Source organism: Mesoplodon bidens, assembly GCF_964165515.1.
Source record: "Mesoplodon bidens genome assembly, chromosome: 13".
Classification (NCBI taxonomy): Eukaryota; Metazoa; Chordata; class Mammalia; order Artiodactyla; family Ziphiidae; genus Mesoplodon; species Mesoplodon bidens.
In genome coordinates, this window is record NC_138169.1 from 54,046,673 (window position 1) to 54,069,646 (window position 22,974).

Sequence of the window (22,974 nt, forward strand, 5' to 3'; positions counted from 1 at the left end):
TAGATTTGCTTCTTCCTCATGGTCAAGGCTTAAGGGCAAAGGCAAGACTGGCTTGTTCCCAAAGGTATAACTTGTGAATGAGCAGCCTAAGTGCTGAGTAGGCATATGGCCTGAACTTGTGTTTCATCTGACCTTTACTATATTATACATACATGCATATATATATATATATATATATATATATATATATATAATGTATAATGTTATACATACATAATATAATTACAGCCTGTATGGGTCTTGCTTTCACCCAGGAAGAATATAATCATGTGGATATCAAAGTGTTTGAAGGCTAGTTCAGGACAGAAGGGCATCTCTTCTCCAGCCATGCCAGGTTTCAGAAAGATCACCTTGAACACTACCCTAAGGTTCCTGCAAAGGTCTCAGAAAGTTTGACACTGTCTCCTCTCCAATGTCCCTTTGTCAAACAAAGCCTTTGACAATATGGCTGTTGCCCAGAAACAACCATGTAAGACTTCTTGGGGGGCTCTAAGTGAACAAAGCCCTTGAGTCCCCTCCCCTCTTTGGTTTGCCACAGTGAGACTTTCTGAAGATAAAGGATCATCCTCTCTCGGCAGTGAGACAGACACATCTTAGATAACCCTGGTCCTTCTTTCTTTATGCAATGGCCTAAATCACAATATTTATGATTTCTATACCACTCTGAATGGAACAATACTCTTCAGCTATAGTGGTCTTCTCTGCCTGGCAGGAACTGTAAATCCCAAGGTTGGAATATAACTTCTTCCTTTCTGTTTAATCCAATAACTAGCACAGACTGAGTATACAATAGTGATTTACTCAATGCTAGGTGAATAGGTTAAATGTTGAAATCATAAATTTTTAAAAGTTGGAAAAGCTTACTGATTCTTTATCCTAGGTCCAATTTATATGGTATAATTATGATTCTCTCTCATTCCCAAAATAATCAGCACGACAGCCTCTCCTCCTAGCACATGGAAATGGTGCTCTGTGGTGGAATCTGCCAGTGCCTTTCTCGGAGATTACTAAATCACTTCCTTGTGACTTCATCCACCTGCAAACATTCTGAATAACAAATACAGCACATAAAACTAATCTACCACATACAGCAAAATGCCAACTGTTCTCTGCAGGATAGACTCAAGGGAGTGAACCAACAATTACTGATACTATAAAGTCACCCAAACAATCCTTCAACTACTTTGTTCCTTTTGTAAGAGAGAGAAAAAAGATGGTTCCTCTCAACATGCTGATGCTGAAAAGAGCACTGACGTTTGTCTTCCGAATGTTGTCTGACTGTGAGTGCTCAATAATTAGAAATATTTAATGCAGGCAAACATCAGCAAGTTAAAATTGTTTTCTGCTTAAGTCTTGTCACTTGCCAGAAAAGAAATGATATGTTAGACATGTTGCACTCATTCTCAGTATGATAGCAACTAAAGTGGCTTAAAATTTGATTCATTTATAAAGCTGGACACTATTAATATCATTCCCTGCATGATAGTAATTCATTTTACTCTACTTTGTCTCAGAAGCAGTAGGGGCTCCATTCCTTATATTCAGTTTGCAGTGCTAATTAAGTATTCATTATAGAATACATATTTTTTTCATTTAGTACTGAATATCAAACATTTATGTGCTGTATTATACTTGTTTACTATTAGGTCAATGTAGTGAGATGTTGCACGTCTACCAGTTATACATCTTCAACCTGTAAAATTAAGGTTGGAAGGAACTCTGTTGCAGCAACATCGTGTCTCCCTCAGGGTACTTACTTTACTGGCATTGCACCAATAAGCTGAAAATGTAACTATATGTAACTACCAGTCCCCCCATTGAGAATAAAAAGATGTTCCATGGATTCAGTGTAAAGTTGCCATGATACATGCAGAAATTTCATGTGAGATTTTGTAGGACCATGATCCTGCAAACTTTTACTACTGGCAGTTGAAGGGGTTAGACACCAAAAAAGAAAAATAGTACGGAGAGGTTTAATTGAATAAAATTAAGCCAAATAAAATGTAACGAGTTAGAAACTGTTATCTAGTGAGATCTGTTAAATTGTGGTGGTGTGTTGTAAAATAACTGTTGTAGAAAAAGCGAGTTTACAACCATCATAATCTAATCCTTGACTTGATAAGCAATGGAATATACATACATAATAACAGTACAAATATGGCATTTACATTATGTTTTCCCTTTGAAGCTCAAATGACCCTAGATAATTTGCTTTATTCAAAATCACATTCTCATTATAAGTAGGGGAGAACTACCACTTTCAAAGGCATAGTTTAAAATGTCCACATAAATTAAAACAACCACAGCCACAAACAAATGATCAAATCAGGATCACTCAAAAACTGCAATTCTCCTTTGAATTCATATGGAAATGGCCCAGATGAAACCACGATGGGAACTTGATCCCATAACACTTCTTAATCAATTGTCAGTTATTTCCTGAGAGTCCATTATGTACAAAGTTCTTTGTTTGTAGTTGTGAATAAAGAAGGAGGGAAAGCAGGAAAAAGAGAAGTAGTCATTCTTAGTTTTAAGTTAATCATAATCTTATTGGAGGGATAAGTTATAAACATAAGGTTAATTAAATAATAATAGAAGATATCTGTATATGATTCCACAAGGCAGGGTGTGTTCTGTTGGTAAGAACAATTGTTCATATAGTTCCATTGGTGGAATAGATTACAGTTATCAAGAGTGAACTGAGAGAGCTGCTTAGAAGGAGGGAGTGATTTGCCTGGGCCTTAAGGATTAGTTGAAATGAGAGCTAATGCATTTAAGCAAGAAAGGTAAGTTTGAAGAAAGGAAGGACAGAAACATAATGTGGTGATCGTTGAGGCACCAAATCTAGATTGGCTTGCTAGCTGCAAAGGGCACAAGACAAGTAAAGGGAAGACGGGTTTGTTGGATTGTAGAAGGTCTGAATAACGTGCTAGAGTTTATCTTCTAGGACACGAAAATAAATTGATAGTTTTGCAACCAGAATTAAAGTGTTATACTCAAAAGACTTAGCTTGCTGCAGATGTAATTAATTTGATAAGGAAGAAATGGAAGGAAAGGAGATGCAAGACTACTGCTGTAGCACTGAATGGGATGGTGAGGTCCGAGGTGAATTTGTGGCAAAGCCAAAAGAAAGAACCACTGCATTACACAGACAGGGGAACCTACTGGGCTTAGAGACCTAAGAAGTTCTGATAGGTCAAGACATCAAAAGTCCCAAATTGATACTCAAAGGAAAATAATTGGGCAATATTTATTTATTTACTTTTTTATTAATTACTGGTTTATTGACATAGTTTTTCCAATGAGAATATATCATGTGGCCAATACATGAGGCTAAAAATATGAATACTTCCACACCAAATCTTATAGTTTTACTATTGACTAATAACTGAGCATAGTCATTGAAAATTCCCACTATGTGTGTGTGTGTGTGTGTGTGTGTGTATTATATATATATATAATATATATATTATATATATATATAATATATATATATAATATATATATAATATATATATAATATATAATATATATATATACCAATTTTCCAAAGTAATCCATGTAGCAGAGCAAGGTTTCTATGTCTGAAAACGCTTCTTATAGTTGGGGTCATCTACTTTAGGACTTCTAACATTGCCTTTCCTCTCTCTAGAATTGAGTCAATATGCAGATCTTTCAAAGGCTTGCAATATCTTCTAATGGGACTTTTAATTATTTCAGTTTGTTTGTTTCAAGGCTTCTGATTTTCTTCTAGCTTTAAAATATTTTAAAAGTTTAAATGAGTAAATATGGGCCATTGCAGAAGTATCTCATATGACCAACTGCTTGGCATCATATATGATGCCAAGTAATTCTCTTAGAAAGCCTCCTCCTCTCTTGGTCATGTAAGAAATGCTCCTGTTTAATTCACGGAAGGATCCCCAAAACTTCCTAGAAAGTCCATCTGGCATCAGTGACTATCCTGCCCCATTTTTCACCTTTGGAGGTCTTTACACACATCAGCTAAATTCATTCTCCAGGGCCTCTGTGAATATGGTGACTTTACAAATTCCTCCTTTGACAAATTCCTCCCCACTCAGAAAGTGGAGTCTAAGAGTTTGGAAGATCAGCAGTGCCTTTTAGTGTAGAGATTTACTTAAGATTCAACAGCAAATGGTTAACTAATGTTTACAGCAGGGATACACAATTAATAAAAGCAAAAACTGTGCTTCACCTCTATTTCCAAAGTGAATAGCATGTTTGTCAAAGCAAGAAACTTTGCTTTGATTATAAGCTACAGATAGTGAAAATGTGTTTGTGTTTCACAAATACATTTGATTCTAGTGGATTTTATTCCCCATCAGGGAATCAGGTTCAGTAAATATTTTCACAACCTAACTCCTCAAATCAGGCAGAAGGTTTTAGTGGCCTAGAAATACAATAAGCTTAGAGAATAGAGGTTTGAACAGAAACTAAGTAATAGACTTCATAATTGTTCTTCACTGGAATTTATAAGGGCCCAGCATTAGTTTGCTAACTGTAGAATATGCATATCACCTACATTTAGGGGGATAATTTCATGAAAATATAATCTCTACCTCCTTTTAACCTTCTTAACATATCATAGTAATTGCTCTAAAGTTATCAGCCCTTTATGTCAGTCATGAATGACCCATATTAAAATGTTTTTGATTAAAAATAGAAATTGCATATAGAATGCATATATATAGAATAGGGAGGGTTTAGAACATGTTTTTAGGAACAGAGGCTCTGCAAAGGAATTATAGCTAGAAATTCAGGCACATAGGAGTTAAAGGCTTGTTACTCAGCCCCTTGGAGCATATCTTTCTACAGAGTCAAGAAGAAATTGGCTACCAGAACTAGCAAGATATATTTTACCCTTGATCAGGGGAGTGAGATGAATTTTCCAGGGTTAGTTTCCAGAATGAGCTAAAATATCCTGCTTATATAAACCATACAGAGAGAGGGTCTGCCTGGAAGAAGGCTGAATAAGAATGAGGGCTACTTTTACAGCAAAGGCAAGTTCTGTTACAGTTAAAGTTTAGCATTAATGGTCAGTCTTAATATATGACAATCTGATACTGAATATTCTCACATTGTGAAGGTTGTAATTAAAACAAAGAAAACAGAAACATTATTGTATATTTTGATTACCTCATTGCTTTTTAAAACTTTCCTTTAACTGATTCATTAAAGAAGAAGGAATGAGCTAGAAAGCAAAACTCCTAGTAGCACTCCCTCTCAACCATAAAGTGGTTGAGGGGATGATGACAGATGATAAACTGGGTTGGTTGATGTACACTGAGCTTAAATCTGAGGAATGTTTCTCTTCTGCTTCCTTTGTTGTTGCTTATTTATTCACCTGATCCTGTTAGGAAGAATTGTAATAGATTTCTCCACTTCTTATGAAATTTCAGCTCAACTTTGTACTTCACCAGAGAAAGTTGTCTAAGATTTTGATTTACGAATTCTCAAAATAAATAAACAAATAAGCTCAATTGAAAAAACAAAAACAAACAAACAAACAAAAAGCAAGGAAAGAAGCTGTTTGTCCACTTGCCTCTCACACACGCTGCTTTGTCAACACCTGAAGATCACGCCTCATAACTGACACAAAAACACCTCATTTCCTTTTTAAGTGCAGTCAGGGATCTTGAGTAAATTCTGTCTTTATTAATGTGTTGGGACAAAGAAGGAACAATTTCTGTTAATCCATGTCTCTCCCCTGAGACTCCCAGATTCATAGGCTGTTTGCTTATAAGCTGTTGCTTATCAGCATTATTATTCATATATTCTCATAAACCATGGTCTGAAAGGTTGAAAGACATGGTTTTCTATAATTTTTACTCATTACCTCAAAGGTATTTCTTCCTAAATCTCTGTCTTTCTCTTCTTATATTGCTCTGCCAATACTAATGTATTATTTATTCCTACATATTCTTTCAACTTTTCTCTTTTCTGGATTCCCGTATTCCATGATTGGATACAATCAGTTCTTGGATTTCGCTCCCATGACTATTTTAAGACACTTCCCAAGTTCTCTAACAGTTTTATTATTTTAATCCAGCAGGAAATAGAGAGTATGGATCATTGCAGGTACCTCCCAAATACGTGTTGCAAAAGTTAATCTTCCTTGAACTCATCTTGGCTCTAAAGGAGACAATGGTGCCTGCCATTCAGGAGACCTGAGAGCACTAGTCTAGAAGCTTTCCCAGAACTTGCTCTTGATAGTTAATTCCCTCTCCATTCACCAGGCAAATTGGAATTCTGAACATATTTGTCAAAAAAAAAAAAAAAAAAAAGCATGAACAGGACAGTTTAGCCGAGTCTCTCTCCCTCATTAGTATACTGGAAGTATGGGACTCTGAGACAATAGCATCTCATGCTGCTTCTCAGAGTATATATTTGGGGAGAAACCACCCAGGAGGGCCTCTAAACCAACATTTACCTATGAAGTAAGTGAGAAATAAGCTTTTACTGTGTTAAGTTTGTGTTAATTTGTTATCACAGCAAAGCCTAGCCCAACCTCACTAATACAGATTTTAAATGAACGGTTGGAAACTGAGAAATGTTTCTAAAACATGAGATGTTGTCTATGTATAGATGAATAGATGTGTGTCTATGTGTGTGTATGTGTGTGCTAACACACCACTGACCTACACTTTGACCGCTTCCCACAGCCTCAGTATCTTCATCTCTAAGATAAGGGTGGGGTTAGAAGTTTCTTTAGCTTGAAATTTCTTTGGAAGATTGCCCGATGTTTATCCAAAACAGTCTTGCATTTATTCATGTCTTAACATTTTCTGAAGTCTTTTTAACCCAAGAACAAAGCTCAGAGCTTGGACAGACTCTGATTTTAAGTTCATCCAAACCATCTCTTTGTTGCCTTTGCCCCTTTTAAGAAAATTCCAGATGAAAGCATAAATCTGCCACATGAACTGATTTGCTGCACAGCAAGATAATTCTTTTAAGTAGTTTCTATTATAGGAAAATTAATTTCAAGGCACTTCATACAGTTCTGGTAAAATCCTTCCACTCCACGGGGGTTCATGAGCAACATTAACTGTGAAGCATTTGCTGTATGCCTCATTATGACTTGGTGCAGTGAAGGATGTTTTTAATTTTTTTTTAAGTTGAGCTCTTTGCAAATGCATTATTTTTGTTCTTGTCCCTGCATGAACATTTAAAGAAAACTAGAATTTGAGATATATTTAACAAGGACAAAATATTTTTCCTGTTTCATGTACAGGAACAGAAATAAATTCTCCTGATAAAATTTTGTATCTTATTTATTTTTATTTTGGTATTGTGCGAGTGTGGTATAACACTGATTCATTTGAGGAGGTTATGAAAAACAAATACAGAATCCCATGTGCCAATGAGCACACTTAAAGTTTGAATGGTTGATAACAAAGAACATCATCATCATGCACCTTTCACTTGTCCAGCTTCGTTCATTCTGTCAGAGAACTACATACATTGTCTGCACACAAGTTTCTATCTCAGTGTCTGTTTCCTGGAGAATTTGACCTAGGAGCTGTAACAAAACCATATGACATGCAAAGGGTTTTGTGGACTGGTCCCTTTAGATTTATTCTCCATTCCAGCATCCTGCTTAACTCACTCTCATCCAAATGCTTTTGGCTCCACCTCCTCCTGTCCTTCTTGCTTTTCTCACAATATTCCCTCAGCTTAAAGCATCCTCCTTTGACTCTTCCTCTAGCTCACAGGTAGAACTGTGAACTGCATCTCCATCTTTCAAGGACCAGTTAATATCCCATATGTTATGTCTCCTATGTCCAGAATAACTTCTTGTCATATCAACTCTGAATCCTATTAGAACTGGTATTGGTATTATTTCACTTTATCTTAAGTTGTCTGTGGTACGGACTATAACTCCTTAGAGCAGTCTCTGAACTTCTTTTTGTTTTTCTCCCCCACAACAACTTTCACAGTGCTGAAATATAGTGACCTTTCAATATATAGTTTTGCTTCTGTCCACAGGGCTTATTAAACTCTGCTCTAGCTCAAGAGGTGCTATACTCTCACTAAATGACCAAAGTCAGATGTAGTTTTCAGGGAGAGGTAATTATAATGGGCATATGTGAACAGAAGATACATTCCCATATTGTGTATTATTTACATTAACAAGCCATGTATTTATGTTCTACAAACCAATTAATACACTACAAATACTGCACTAATGTTTACACAATCGATGGCATTAGACATTCAACAACAGTCCTCTTTTGTGATGAATCTTCCAGTGAAGTTATGTAATCTCAGGTGACCTTCCATAGGCTATGGTGCCTGGAAGATGTGAGATTTTACACCTCTAGACTTCTTTAATATCAAACTCAAATCTCTATGGGATACACTGATTTTACTTTCTTACAAAATATGAAGTAATAGTAAATATTTGATTCAAAATTTAGCATTTAGAAAGTACTTCCACAATCTTTTTTCATGTGATTTAGTTTGGCAGAAACAAACAAAAAAATCTTTTCTTTTCTGTTCCATTGAGAAACCAAAGTAAGGGCAAAAGAGCATAATTGTTATTGGAAGAACCCCTTATGTTTCAAATATACCCCATTTACCATCCTATCTGTAACCTACAAATCATCAGTTAGTTTGAGCCAATGACTGTTCTTCTTTTTATGGCCAAGATTTTTCCCATCTCACCTAGCATTTTTTTTTCACTGCCAATATCTCCCTCTCATTGACTAGTAACAGAGAAGATATATCTAGTCCTCTTTAAATATAACAAATACTTGTTCTAGTTGGAGCTACTGTCTCTGACTCTTGGGCTCTTCTGACCTGGGAAATATTTTAAATATCACTGGCTGCTGCAGGATCATGATAATCTTTACAAAATAGATCATGTTGTTAGAACTGTGTGATTAATACAAGAAGTTGGGAACCTAGATTTTATGAATGAAGTCCGAAATACCAACATTCAGCATAGCTGGAGATATTTACAAACAGTCTGTCTTTGTATCAAGTCAAAGTGGAGCCAGTAATTACAACTTGGAGATCAAACCTCATTTCCTCCCCAGTAAATCCATAGAGTGGCCAAAAGTTGCCCTTTTTCTAGGGATTTGGATACAGATTGGCTTACTGAGACAATACTATTGCTATGTATCAACTGGAACTGTGATATTTACCAGATTGCTTGGGCCACTTGACCAAGCTTCTGATTTCTATGTTAGATAAAAGCCTGATTTAGACTTTTAATAAGAACTCTTTCAATTTATGCTTCATTTTTCTATATCTGAGGGGTAAAGAAGAGGGAAATCATGTGACCCAAGTGGGACATTGGTCTTAATCTATTAATCTGCACTGATATATTATCCCCATTCCACTTCCACACTTTGTCTTTTCCCTCCCAAATAATCGAGTCAGACAAAAAGAAATTGTCTCCTCTTGTTTGTAGAATTGAATTCTGAGTAGTTTTTTCAGTTGGTTCTATCACATGCAAATGTATGTCTTCTAGTGCTGTGCAGTTTGTTGAATGAAGATAATCTGATATTCTTTGCAGGTCATCTAAGAACAAGTCATGCTTTTCAACTCCCTCCTCCTGCCTCTTACCTATTCAACCTTCTTAAGGAAAAAGTAAATTAATTTTTAAAGGATTAACTTACATAAATAGCCAGTTTCTGTGCTAGGAAGGCAGGGAAATTTCCAAACCAGGAAAAATGACCCAGAAACAAGAAAAAATAAAAAAGATGAGTGGAAACTTTTCTTCAGTTTTAGGTGATCGTATAGGATTTTTCTCTTTCATTTTTCTCATTCCTATGGGCTATGAGATAAAAGTTGCTTGAAAAACAAAACAAAACAAAACAAAACTGTAATCCCATGAAGTTTATGGGAATTTACTTAATTTTTAAAAGAGGAAAACAGTAATAAAAATTTTTTTCAGAACTTTTATTTTCATCACCCAAGGTTCAATCTAAGATCATGAGTACTTTTAAGGAAGCAATCATGATTAAAGCAAAGAGCAATGAACTAGAAGTCAAAGACAAGAAATCTAGATTTAGGGGGTCAACAATCAAGTATGGCCAGGGCAAACAATTCCCCATTTCTTCTCTTGGCCTCAAATTCCCTAACTGTATCAAGAAGGGCTTTGGGTCTGGAACTCTTTCCAGCTTTTACTATGCTGTATTTGTGGTCTCATCCCAGTTCTTCTGACTGACATAATGAACGGTCAACAGAATTGCTGAGTTTGTGGTGCTCAAACTTGACATTCCCTGCCTCTGGTTTCTCATTGATTCCCTTCTTCAGTCATATGTCTCTTTCCATATCTGGAATACAGGGCCCTCACTTCAGCTTCTGGATTCAGGAAAGTATGTGACATCCAAACATTCCACCTGAGATGGCTCTTGGGCACCTTGTTCCTTCCCACTGGGTTCTCTGCTTTTTTTACTCTCTCAGTGTAATGAGGAAAACAAAAAGATTAATTTAATTTTTTGGTAATTCTAGGTATAAGGAAGCTGTGAGAGGCACTTATATAAGGGTGTCTTCTGTGCTTTGGGATGGGTCTTTCCCTCTTGGCTCCTGACAATATTCTGTGCATACATGCTCATAAGTTACCTCTGATGTGTTTGTAGTTCTACTAACAGCCCAGATTTCCTGCAGCTACATCTATCTGACATCCCAAATCTGAAAAAAAAAAAGGAACATTCAACTAGGACTCACGTTCTTAAAATCTTTGATATTTGCATTTGTGTCTATCAAAACAATGGATCATTCACCAATTGTAGATATTTCTCTCCTCTCTCTCACTCCCCGTGCTGCTGTTGAATTTGATGATTCTCATTCCACTTTAGGTTAGATGTGGAATTAAGAGAGCAGTAAGGGATACAGGGATAGAGGATCACACTCTCTACAACTTTGGGAGACCCTGACAGCACTGTGGAGGAGGAGAGTTATCCCCTCCTACAGCCTCATTTTCCAATGCCCTGGCACCACCACACATTTTTGACATTTATAAATCCATCATACAACCACTTCCAATCAGGATGTCCCTAGTTATTCAGGATCATTCTTTCAGACAATGTACTATATTTAGGATCTCTCTCTTCACCTTCCTGTACATCAGAAACAGCTCCACTGCTCTCTGGAGTATTTGGAAATGTTCATTTGCATGACTCATGCACAGCACAAAGGCAGCAGCTAAATAAATTTTTCTATGCAAGATTCCTTCCTCCCTCCTTCCCATTTTTCTTCTATCACCAGTCTCTCTTTCTCTTTTTAATTTTTTTCTTCTTTTCCCTACCTTTGCCTTTATTTGTTTCCTCTCTTCTGTAATTATAACTTGACCATCTACTTTGAGCAAGGTGCTATATGGAACTGGTCACTGTGGCAGCAACATGAGAAGATCCTGAGCTTCCTCTTTGAGGAAATGACAATGCAGTGGAGACATGGGTGTGGCACAGGACATCATACTGTAGGATGGTGCCGGGTGATGAGAGCTTTAGTGGCAGCCAGGAGGAAGCAGATTCTTAGGTGGGAAATCAGGGAAAGATTCCCAGAAGTCACACTTGGACCAAATCCTGGAACAACAGAGTTTTACTAGGTGTACAAGTAGAGAAAAGGGTCCCCAAAGGAGGAAATGTTGGGTGTAAAGAAGCAAGAGGGAAAATATCATGATCTAGAAGAACAGGTGGTTTGGCATTGCTAGATCAAAATTATAGTAGATACAAGGGCAGAAAATGAGATTGAAGGACTCTACTTAGGGCACACATTTGTTTTGAACAGGTACTTTTGATAGGTTATCATGAAGCAATGAGCAGAAAATCCTTGCAGTGAAGCATTCAAATTAGGATCCCAAAGGAGCTTCAAGATGGCAAAAGAGTAAGACGTGGAGATCACCTTCCTCCCCACAAATACATCAGAAATACATCTACATGTGGAACAACTGCTACAGAACACCTACTGAATGCTGGCAGAAGACCTCAGACCTCCTAAAAGTCAAGAAACTCCCCCATGTACCTGAGTAGGGCAAAAAAAAAAAAGGAAAAAAAAGGAAAAAAAAAACAGAGACAAAATAATAGGGATGGGACGTGCACCAGTGGGAGAGAGCTGTGAAGGAGGAAAGGTTTTCACACACTAGGAAGCCAATTTGCAGGCAGAGACTGTGGGTGGTGGAGGCGGGGAGCTTTGGAGCCACGGAGGAGACAACAGCAACAGGGGTGTGGAGAGCAAAGCAGAGAGATTCCAGGCTTCCGTGGTGGTGCAGTTTTTGAGAGTCGGACTGCCAATGCAGGGGACGTGGGTTCGTGCCCAGGTCTGGTAAGATCCCACATGCCATGGAGTGGCTGGGCCTGTGAGCCATGGCTGCTGAGCCTACATGTCTGGAGCCTGTGCTCTGCAATGGGAGAGGCCACGATAGTGAGAGGCCCGCATACCACACACACACACACACACACACAAAGCAGAGAGATTCCCTCACAGAGGATCGGTTCCAACCAGCACTCACCAGCCCGAGAGGATTGTCTGCTCAGCCGCTGGGATGGCTAGGGGCTGGGAGCTGAGGCTCAGGCTTTGGTAGGGTTCCAGGGAGAGCACTGTGTTTGGCTGCGTGAACACAGCCTGAAAGGGGCTAGTGCACCACAGCTAGCCGGGAGGGACTCTGGGAAAAGGTTTGGAACTGCTGAAGAGAAAAGAGACTTTTTCTTGCCTCTTTGTTTCCTTTTGCATGAGGAGAGGGGATTAAGAGCGCCACTTAAAGGAGTGCAGAGATGGGCATGAGCTGTGTCTATCAGCATGGACCCCAGAGACGGGCATGAGATGCTGAGGCTGCTGCTGCAGCCACCAAGAAGCCTCTGTGAAAACACAGGCCACTCTCCAGAACTCCCCTCCCAGGAGCCTGTGAAGCCTGCCACTGCCAGGGTCCTGTGATCCAGGGACAACTTCCCCCGGGGAAAACACACGGCGGGCCTCAGACTGGTGTAAATTCATGCCGGCCTCTACCACCGTAGACTCACCCCAGATCCATACCCCTCCATCCCCCTGGGCTGAGTGATCCAGAGCCCACGAATCAGCTGCTACTTTAGCCCTGTCCAGTCTGAGCAAAGAACAGACACTCTCAGGTGATCTACACGCAGAGGCAGGTCCAAATCCAAAGCCTGGGAGCAGTACAAAAATAGAAGCAAAAGAGAAATTCCTACCAGCAGCCTCAGGATCAGCAGATTAAATCTCCACAATCAACTTCATGTACCCTGCAACTGTGGAATACCTGAATAGGCAATGAGTCATCCCAAATTGAGGAGGTGGATTTGGGGAGCAACGATATATATATATATATATATATATATATATATATATATATATATATATATCCCTTTTTATGTGAGTGTGTATGTGTATGCTTCTGTGTGTGACTTTGTCTGTATAGTTATGATTTTACCATCTGTCCTAGGGTTCTGTCTGTCTGTTTTGTTTTGTTTTTTTAGTTACTTAAATTTTTGTTTCTTAATAATTATTTCTTATTTTTTATTTTAATAACTTTATTTTATCTCCTTTCTTTCTTTCTCTCTTTCTCTCTCTCTCTTTCTTTCTTTCTTTCTTTCTTTCTTTCTTTCTTTCTTTCTTTCTTTCTTTCTTTCTTTCTTTTATTCCTCCCTTTTATTCTGAGCCATATGGATGAAAGGCTCTTGGTGCTCCAACCAGGCAGCAGGGCTGTGTCATTGAGGTAGGAGAGCCAAGTTCAGGACATCGGTCCACAAGAGATGTCCCACCTCCACGGAATATCAAACAGTGAAAATCTCCCAGAGATCTCCTTTTCAACGCCAAGACCCAGATCCACTCAATGACCAGCAAGCTAGACTGCAGGACACCTTATACCAAACAACTAGCAAGACAGCAACACAGCTCCATCCATTACCACAGAGGTTGCCTAAAATCTTAATAAGGCCACAGACACCCCAAAACACACCACCAGACGTGGACCAGCTTATCAGAAAGACAAGATGCAGCTTCATCCACCAGAACACAGGCACCAGTTCGCTCCATCAGGAAGCATATACAATCCACTGTACCAACATTAGCCACTGGGGACAGACACTAAAACAATGGGAACTAAGAACATGCAGCCTGCAAAAGAAGACCCCAAACACAGTAAGCTAAGCAAAATGAGAAGATAGAGAAACACACAACAGATGAAGGAGCAGGGCAAAAACCCACCAGACCTAACAAATGAAGAGGAAATAGGTAGTCTACCTGAAAAAGAATTCAGAATAATGATAATAAAGATGACCCAAAGTCTTGGAAATAGAATAGAGAAAATACAAGAAATGTTAAACAAAGACACAGAAAAACTAAAGAGCAAACAAACAGTGATGAATAACACAATAAATAAAATTAAAACTTTTTTAAAAGGGATCAATAGCAGAGTAACTGAGGCAGAAGAACGGATAAGTGACCTGGAAGATAAAATAGTGGAAATATCTACTGCAGAGCAGAAAAAAAGAAAAAAATAATGAAAAGAATTGAAGGCAGTCTCAGAGATCTCTGGGACAACATTACATGCACCAACATTAGAATTATAGGGGTCCCAGAAGAAAAAGAGAAAAATAAAGGGTCTGAGAAAATATTTGAAGAGATTATAGTTAAAAACATCCCTAATATGTGAAAGGAAATAGTTAATCAAGTCCAGGAAGCACAGAGAGTAACATACAGGATGAATCCAAGGAGAAACATGCCACAACACATATTAATCAAACTATCATAAGTTAAGTAAAAAGAAAAAGTATTAAAAGCAGCAAGGGAAATACAACAAGTAACACATAAGGGTATCCCCATAAGGTTAAGAGCTGAACTATCAGCAGAAACTCTGCAAGGCAGAGGGGAGTGGCAGGACATATTTAAAGTGATGGAGGAGAAAAACCTATAACCAAGATTACTCTACCCAGCAAGGATGTCATTCAGATTTGACGGAGAAATTAAAAGCTTTACAGACAAGCAAAAGTTAAGACAATTCAGCACCACCAAACCAGCTTTACAACAAATGCTAATGGAACGTCTGTAGGCAGAAAACACAAGAGAAGGAAAAGAGCTGCAAAAAATAAACCCAAAACAATTAAGAAAATGGTCATAGGAATATACATATCAATAATTACCTTAAATGTAAATGGATTAAATGCTCCAACCAAAAGACATACACTGGCTGAATGGATAGAAAAACACAACAGGTATATATGCTGTCTACAGGAGACCCACATCAGACCTAAGGATGCATACAGACTGAAAATGAGGGGATGGAAAAAGATATTCCATGCAAAAAGAAATCAAAAGAAAGCTGGAGTAGCAATTCTCATATCAGAAAAAATAGACTTTAAAACAAAGACTATTAGAAGAAACAAAGAAGACAGTACATAATGATAAATGGATCAATCCAAGAAGAAGATATAACAATTGTAAATATTTATGCACCCAACATAGGAGCACCTAAATACATAAGGAAAATACTAACAGCCATCAAAGGGAAAATTGACACAAACACAATCATAGTAGGGGACTTTAACACCCACTTTCACCAATGGACAGAGCATCCAAAATGAAAATAAATAAGGAAACACAAGCTTTAAATAGCACATTAAACAAGATGGATTCAATAGATATTTATAGGACATTTCATCCAACAAAAACAGAATACACATGCTTTTCAAGTGCTCATGGAACATTCTCCAGGATAGATCATATCTTGGGTCACAAATCAAGCCTTGGTAAATTAAAGAAAATTAAAATTGTATCAAATGTCTTTTCCAACCACAAAGCTATGAAACTAGATATGAATTACAGGAAAATATCTGTAAGAAATAAAAGCACATGAAAGCTAATCAACACAATACTTAATAACCAAGAGATCACTGAAGAAATCAAAAAGGAATTCAAAAATACATAGAAATAAATGACAATGAAAACACGATGACCCAAAAGCTATGGGATGCAGCAAAAGCAGTTCTAAGAGGGCAGTTTATAGCAATACAGTCCTACCTTAAGAAACAAGAAATATATCAAATAAACAACCTAAAGTTACATTTAAAGCAATTAGAGAAAGAAGAACAAAAAAACCCAAAGTTAGCAGAATGAAAGAAATCACAAAGATCAGATCAAAAAGAAATAAAAAGAAAAGAAGGAAATGATAGCAAAGATCAACAAAACTAAAAGCTGGTTCTCTTAGAAGATAAACGAAACTGATAAACCATTAGCCAGACTTATCAGGAAAAAAAGGGAGAAGACTCAAATCAATAGAATTAGAAATGAAAAAGGAGAAGTAACAACTGGCACTGCAGAAATACAAAGGATCATGAGAGATTACTACAAGCAACTCTATGTCAATAAAATGGACAACCTGGAAGAAATGGACAACTTCTTAGGAAAGCACAACACTCTGACACTGAATGAGGAAGAAATAGAAAATATGAACAGACCAGTCACAAACTGTGAAATTGAAACTGTGATTTAAAATCTTCCACAAAGAAAAGGTCAGGGCCAGATGCCTTCACAGACGAATTCTATCAAACATTTAGAGAAGAGCTAACACCTATCCTTCTCAAACTCTTCCAAAATACAGCAGAGAGAGGAACACTCCCAAACTCATTCTACGTAGCCACCATCACCCTGATACCAAAACCAGACAAAGATGTCACAAAGAAAGAAAACTACAGGCCAATATCTTTGATGAATATAGATGCAAAAATCCTCAACAAAATACTAGGAAACAGAATCCAACAGAACATTAAAAGGATCATACACCATGATCAAGGGGGGTTTATCCCAGGAATGAAAGGATTCTTCAATATACACAAATCAATCAATGTGATACACCCTATTAACAAATTGAAGGAGAAAAATCATAAGATCATCTCAATAGATGCAGAGAAAGATTTTGACAAAATTCAACGCACTTTTATGATCAAAACCCTGCAGAATGCAGGCATACAGGGAACTGTCCTCAACATAATAAAGGCGATATATGACAAACACACAGCCAACATCATCCTCAATGGTGAAAAAGTGAAACCATTTCCACTAAGATCAGGAACAAGACAAGGTTGCCCACTCTCACCACTCTTATTCAACATAGTTTTGGAAGTTTTTGCCACAGCAATCAGAGAAGAGATAGAAATAATAAGATTGCAAATCAGAAAAGAAGAAGTAAAGCTGTCACTGTTTGCAGATGACATGATATTATACATAGAGAATCCTAAAGATGCAACCAGAAAATTACTTGAGCTAATCAATGAATATGTAAAGTAGCAGGAAACAAAATTAATGCACAGAAATGTCTTGCATTCCTATACACTAATGATGAAATTTCTGAGAGTGAAACTAAGAAAACACTCCTATTAACCATTGCAACATAAAGAATAAAATATCTAGGAATAAGACACCGATGAATGAAATTAAAGATGATACAAATAGATGGAGAGATATACCATTTTCTTGGATTGGAAGAATCAACATTGTGAAAATGACTATACTACCCAAAGCAATGTACAGTTTCAATACAATCCCTGTGAAACTTCCACTGGCATTTTTCAAAGAAATAGAACAAAAAAAAATCACAATTTCTATGGAAACACAAAAGACCCCAAATAACCAAAGCAATCTTGATAAAGAGAAATGGAGCTGGAAGAATCAGGCTCCCTGACTTCAGACTATACTACAGAGCTACAGTAATCAACACAGTATGGTACTGGCACAAAAACAGAAATATAGATCAATGGAACAGGATAGAAAGCCTAGAGAAAAACCCATGCACATATCGTCACCTTATCTTTGATAAAGGAGGCAAGAATATACAGTGGAGAAAATACAGCCTGTTCAATAAGTGGTGCTTGGAAAACTGGAAAGCTACATGTAAAAGAATAAAATTAGAACACTCCATAACACCATACACAAAAATAAACTCAAATTGGATTAAAGACCTAAATGTAAGGCCAGACACCATCAAACTCTTAAAGGAAAACATAAGCAGAACACTCTATGACATAAATCACAGCAAGATCCTTTTTGACCCACCTGCTAGAGAAATGGAAATAAAAACAAAAATATACAAATGGGACCTAAGGAAACTTAAAAGCTTTTGCACAGCAAAGGAAACCATAAACAAGATGAAAAGACAACACTTAGAATGGGAGAACATATTTGCAAATGAAGCAACTGACAAATGATTAATCTCCAAAACATACAAGCAGTTCATGCAGCTCAATATCAAAAAAACAAACAACCCAATGTAAAAATGGGCAGAAGACCTAAATAGAGATTTCTCCAAAGAAGATATACAGATTGCCAACAAACACATGAAAGAATGCTCAACATCATTAATCATTAGAGAAATGCAAATCAAAACTACAATGAGATATCATCTCACATCGGTCAGAATGGCCATCATCAAAAAATCTAGAAACAATGAATGTGGGAGAGTGTATGTAGAAAAGGGGACCCTCTTTTTTTTTTTTTTTTTGCATTACATGGGTTTCTCACTGTTGTGGACTCTCCCGTTGTGTAGCACAGGATCCGGACATGCAGGGTCAGCGGCCATGGCTCGTGGGTGCAGCCGCTTCACGGCATGTGGGATATTCCCAGACCAGGGCACAAACCCGTGTCCCCTGCATTGACAGGTGGACTCTCAACCACTGCACCACCACGGAAGCCCAAGGGAACCTTCTTGCACTGTTGGTGGGAATATAAAGTGATACAGCCTGTATGGAGGACAGTATTGGGGTTCCTTAGAAAACTAAAAATAGAACTACCATTCGACCCAACAATCCCACTACTGGGCCTATACCCTGAGAAAACAATAATTCAAAAAGAGTCAGGTACCAAAATGTTCATTGCAGCTCTATTTACAATAGCCAGGACATGGAGGCAACCTAATTGTCCATCAACAGATGAATGAATAATGAAGATGTGGCACATATATACAATGGAATATTACTCGGCCATAAAAAGGAACGAAACTGAGTTATTTGTAGTGAGGTAGATGGACCTAGAGACTCTCATATAGAATAAAGTAATAGTCAGAAAGAGCAAAACAAATACAATATGCTAACACATATATATGGAATCTAAAAAAAAAAAAAAGGAAAGAAAAATGGTCAGAAGAAGCTAGGGACAAGACGGGAATAAACATGCAGAACTACTAGCGAAAAGACTTGAGGATACAGGGAGGTGGAATGGTAAGCTGGGACAAAGTGAGAGAGTGGTATTGACATATATACACTACCAAATATAAAATAGATAGCTAGTGGGAAATAGCCAGATAGAAGAGGGAGATCAGCTTCATGCTTTGTGATCATCTAGAGGGGTGGGATAGGAAGGGTGCGAGGAAGGGAGATGCAAGAGGGAAGTGATATAGGGACATATGTATATGTATAAATGATTCACTTTGTTATAAAGCAGAAACTAATATACCATTGTAAGGCAATTATACTCTAATAAAGATGTTAAAAAACAAAAGGAATACTTTTACCAGAATAAAGTATTAGTTGTTTCCCTTTGCTTTTCTATTCACCCCACAGCAATGACTACCTAGTAAGTCCAAACAAAAGGCCAATTGTGATAAAAGGACACTGTTAATCATCTTATTTATGACAGAACCCTTGTCTCCACTTAACACAAATTAGACCCAAGATGACCATTACATGCCAGCTCATTTCTGTTTTAGGAAATATAGAATCTGTGTGTGTTCATGTTTACAAAATATATCATTTATACAACAGATTTTACATAATGATATATATGTTTCAAAAAAATACAGTGAACATCCATGTGGCCAGTACAAATGTGGTTTAACACCATATTATTATTATTTAGCAAAGGCTGCCTTTAAACCTTCATTCACAAAGAAGTCATTAATGAGAACAGAGTTCCAGAAGAAAAAACAATCACATTGCTGACACTCTGTGCATCCACAGAGTACCTAATCAGGACTGGAAATCAGTAACTCAGCAGCAATAAGCATCCATTCATCAACACGTATATAAGGAATGAGTGTTAAAAGTCTTGTATCATGTCCAGTATTGGGCTCTCCAGGGTGGTTAAGACATTTAGAAACCCATACTGGTGCCATCCATGGGTAGAATTTATGTAATAATGTGCTCTTATAGAAACCAGTCAAGTCTTTTGCTTTCTCCAAGATTTTTGATTAATCTCAGTCAAATAATATTCTGTTAGTATTGAGCATGCATAGACAATATAAACATACATCTTTGAAACAATGAAATTTCACCTCACCTCTCTCCTTGCCAAGGTGTTTGAACAAGCAAAAAATGTATTTTATAACTTGAATTTCATTGGGGAGGTGGTGAAATAATTGGTTTCATAGAATAGTTCTGCCCTGAAAAAACTTGAACCTTATTTGACATTAAGGATAACAAAATTGAAGCAACAAATAGAAACCCCACTACATTGACTTTGCTCTAGTAACAACTATAATAAATCACCAGAAAATTAAACATTTCTTTCATAAGGACATAGTAGTATAGAATGCAGTAGGAAAAAATTTTGTTTTGTTTTGTTTTTTTTCTTCCAGATAGTATTTAGCAGTAGAATCATTTCACCAAGTGAAAATGAAAATAGAAGTCGAGTTTTTAAGACAAAATCATGGTTGCTCATTTGAGGTGGAAAAATGAATCAGGAACCTCAGTAGGTCACTCAACATTTCTGTAACCTGGAATGTTGTATCTCAGGGAAACCTCTAGGGCTCCACTTTTGTTAAAATGTCTGTATTAGGCCACTGACCATTCCATTTGTGTTTAACTGTAGCTATAGGAAAACTTTATTTAACCAAATCGAGCTCTGTAACTTCTTATGCATCTTTTACATCCAGTTTTTTGCTGTGTTATGTCGTCTCTCTGAATTAAATGGATTTCTAATGAATTTCTAAGGGAACAAACAAGTTTCTGTATTAGATGCAGTATTTAGAAGAGAGGTTGTCTAGTATTATGAAATCACATCATAGAGACAGCTACATCTTCTGCCTTCATGTAACACTAACTGGAAATTAGACAACAAGAGAACAACGTGAGGAATCCAATGTGATTTGAAGAAACAAAAAAGTTGAGAAGAGCAGTCACATAACACAGGGACAGCACCTCGGTGCTTTGTGACCACCTAGAGGGGTGGGATAGGGAGGGTGGGAGGGAGACGCAGAAGGGCAGAGATATGGGGATATATGCATATGTATAGCTGATTCACTTTGTTATACAGCAGAAACTAACACACCATTGTAAAGCAATTATACTGCAATAAGATGTTAAAAAAAGAGAAGTTACTTAATAAAAGGAGAATAAAATAGTAATTTAATGCTGACAGTCTTGTCCTTCAGTTTTCTCTAACACTTAGAAATGGAGGAGGTCTCTTCATTAACTTGTCTCCAGTCTGGTTGCCTCCCACAAGGGGGTTGGGGAGGAGCAACTTTTGACAAGTTAGAGGCAAGAGGCTCCTTCCCCAGATCCAATTCACTGAGACACGAATGAGACACTCAGTTCCCCAGCCACCAACTTCTGAACATTTCCCTTAATCACTCCTTATCAAACTGAAGCCCAGTTTATTGGCAGGTCTATCAGAGGTGATTTGGTAAACTGTCTCCCCTCAGAATGTGAGTGGACATCAAACCTCACTGTGTACTTTATAGGAACCGAATGTGGCAGCAACTACACTAACAGGGTAAATTTCCAAACGTGACTAAGCCTTCCAGTTAAGAGCATAGGTGTTATTTCTCTCCAGCTTGAGGAAGAGATATCCCAATCGTACTCCATACAGTGTGTCAACTTGAGGTCCACACCTTGTTTCTTAATTCTGGTTCTTGTTGGGAAAACCCCGATAATTACCTCCCAAAGGGAAGGGAGCATAAGAACGTGGATGGATATATACGCACTCTTCATCATGGAAGAAACTTTAAAAAATCTCATCTTATTGTGGAATGCCTACTTCATCATTTATTTATTTTTATTTAACATGCTGACAGCCAGCGAGATCCAATCCATTTCTTCAAAAGTCCACTGTGCGTGAGTCTCATGTCCTTGTCGCCGGCTGGGCTAGAACTTCTCTGGAAAAGCCTCCATTTCGTCCTTGATCTTGTTTTCTACTAGTGACGCAAAGCTGCTTGTCGGTGTTTGGAAGATTATAGCTGACAAACACCTGTTTGTTGGTCTTCCTGGCTAAGCGCTGGGTGAGGCCAGACGTCGTGTCAGACGTGTCTCCGAGGAGAGCTGTGGACACGGGGAGGGGGTCGTAGCGGGTGCACATGACCTTGGGGAGGTTGCACAGTTGTGGCGTGTCACCCACCCACAGGAAGGGCGAGTCCGTCAGCAGCAGCATCTTTAGATGGTGCTCTGAGTCTCTATGTCAAAAGGTATGTGTGTGAATCCTGTCACGGTGCCCACTCTTCACATTTCTCTGTGGGCATGAACCGTGTTTCCCATGGTGTCTTATGACAGAATTTGCCACAGTGGGAGTAGTGGCAGCAAGAGTGCAGGGATCAGCATACGACTGTCAGTGCTAAGTGAGCCAGCAGTATGGAACCCAGTGTTAGAGCAGAAACATATGACATGAAATGTCAACCGGTTATCAGAGTAGGTGTACCATAAAGCAAAAGTTTCCTTGTAATGCCAATTTGCATAAAGGATTAACACAGGTAGAGCTATAGAAAATTTTACTTCAGTCCCCAGAAACAGAAAAAATATATATAATTTTTTTCCCCATAAAATGATGCCTCATATGAATTTTCTTGACTCTAAATGTGTAGTGTTCTCCAGGCCCTAATCCTCATGAGAATGACTGGGGAAGAGGAAATGTTAGCTACAAACTTTTCTATTTCAAGGAGCAGCTTTCCTTGGAACTAGATTGCTGTTATTAATGATGATGATTTTCATTTACAACACAGTGTTGGACTGTAATTATTTACTGATATGAATTGCTTACTCACTTCTTCCCCCCCCCCAATTAGTTGACCTATTGCTT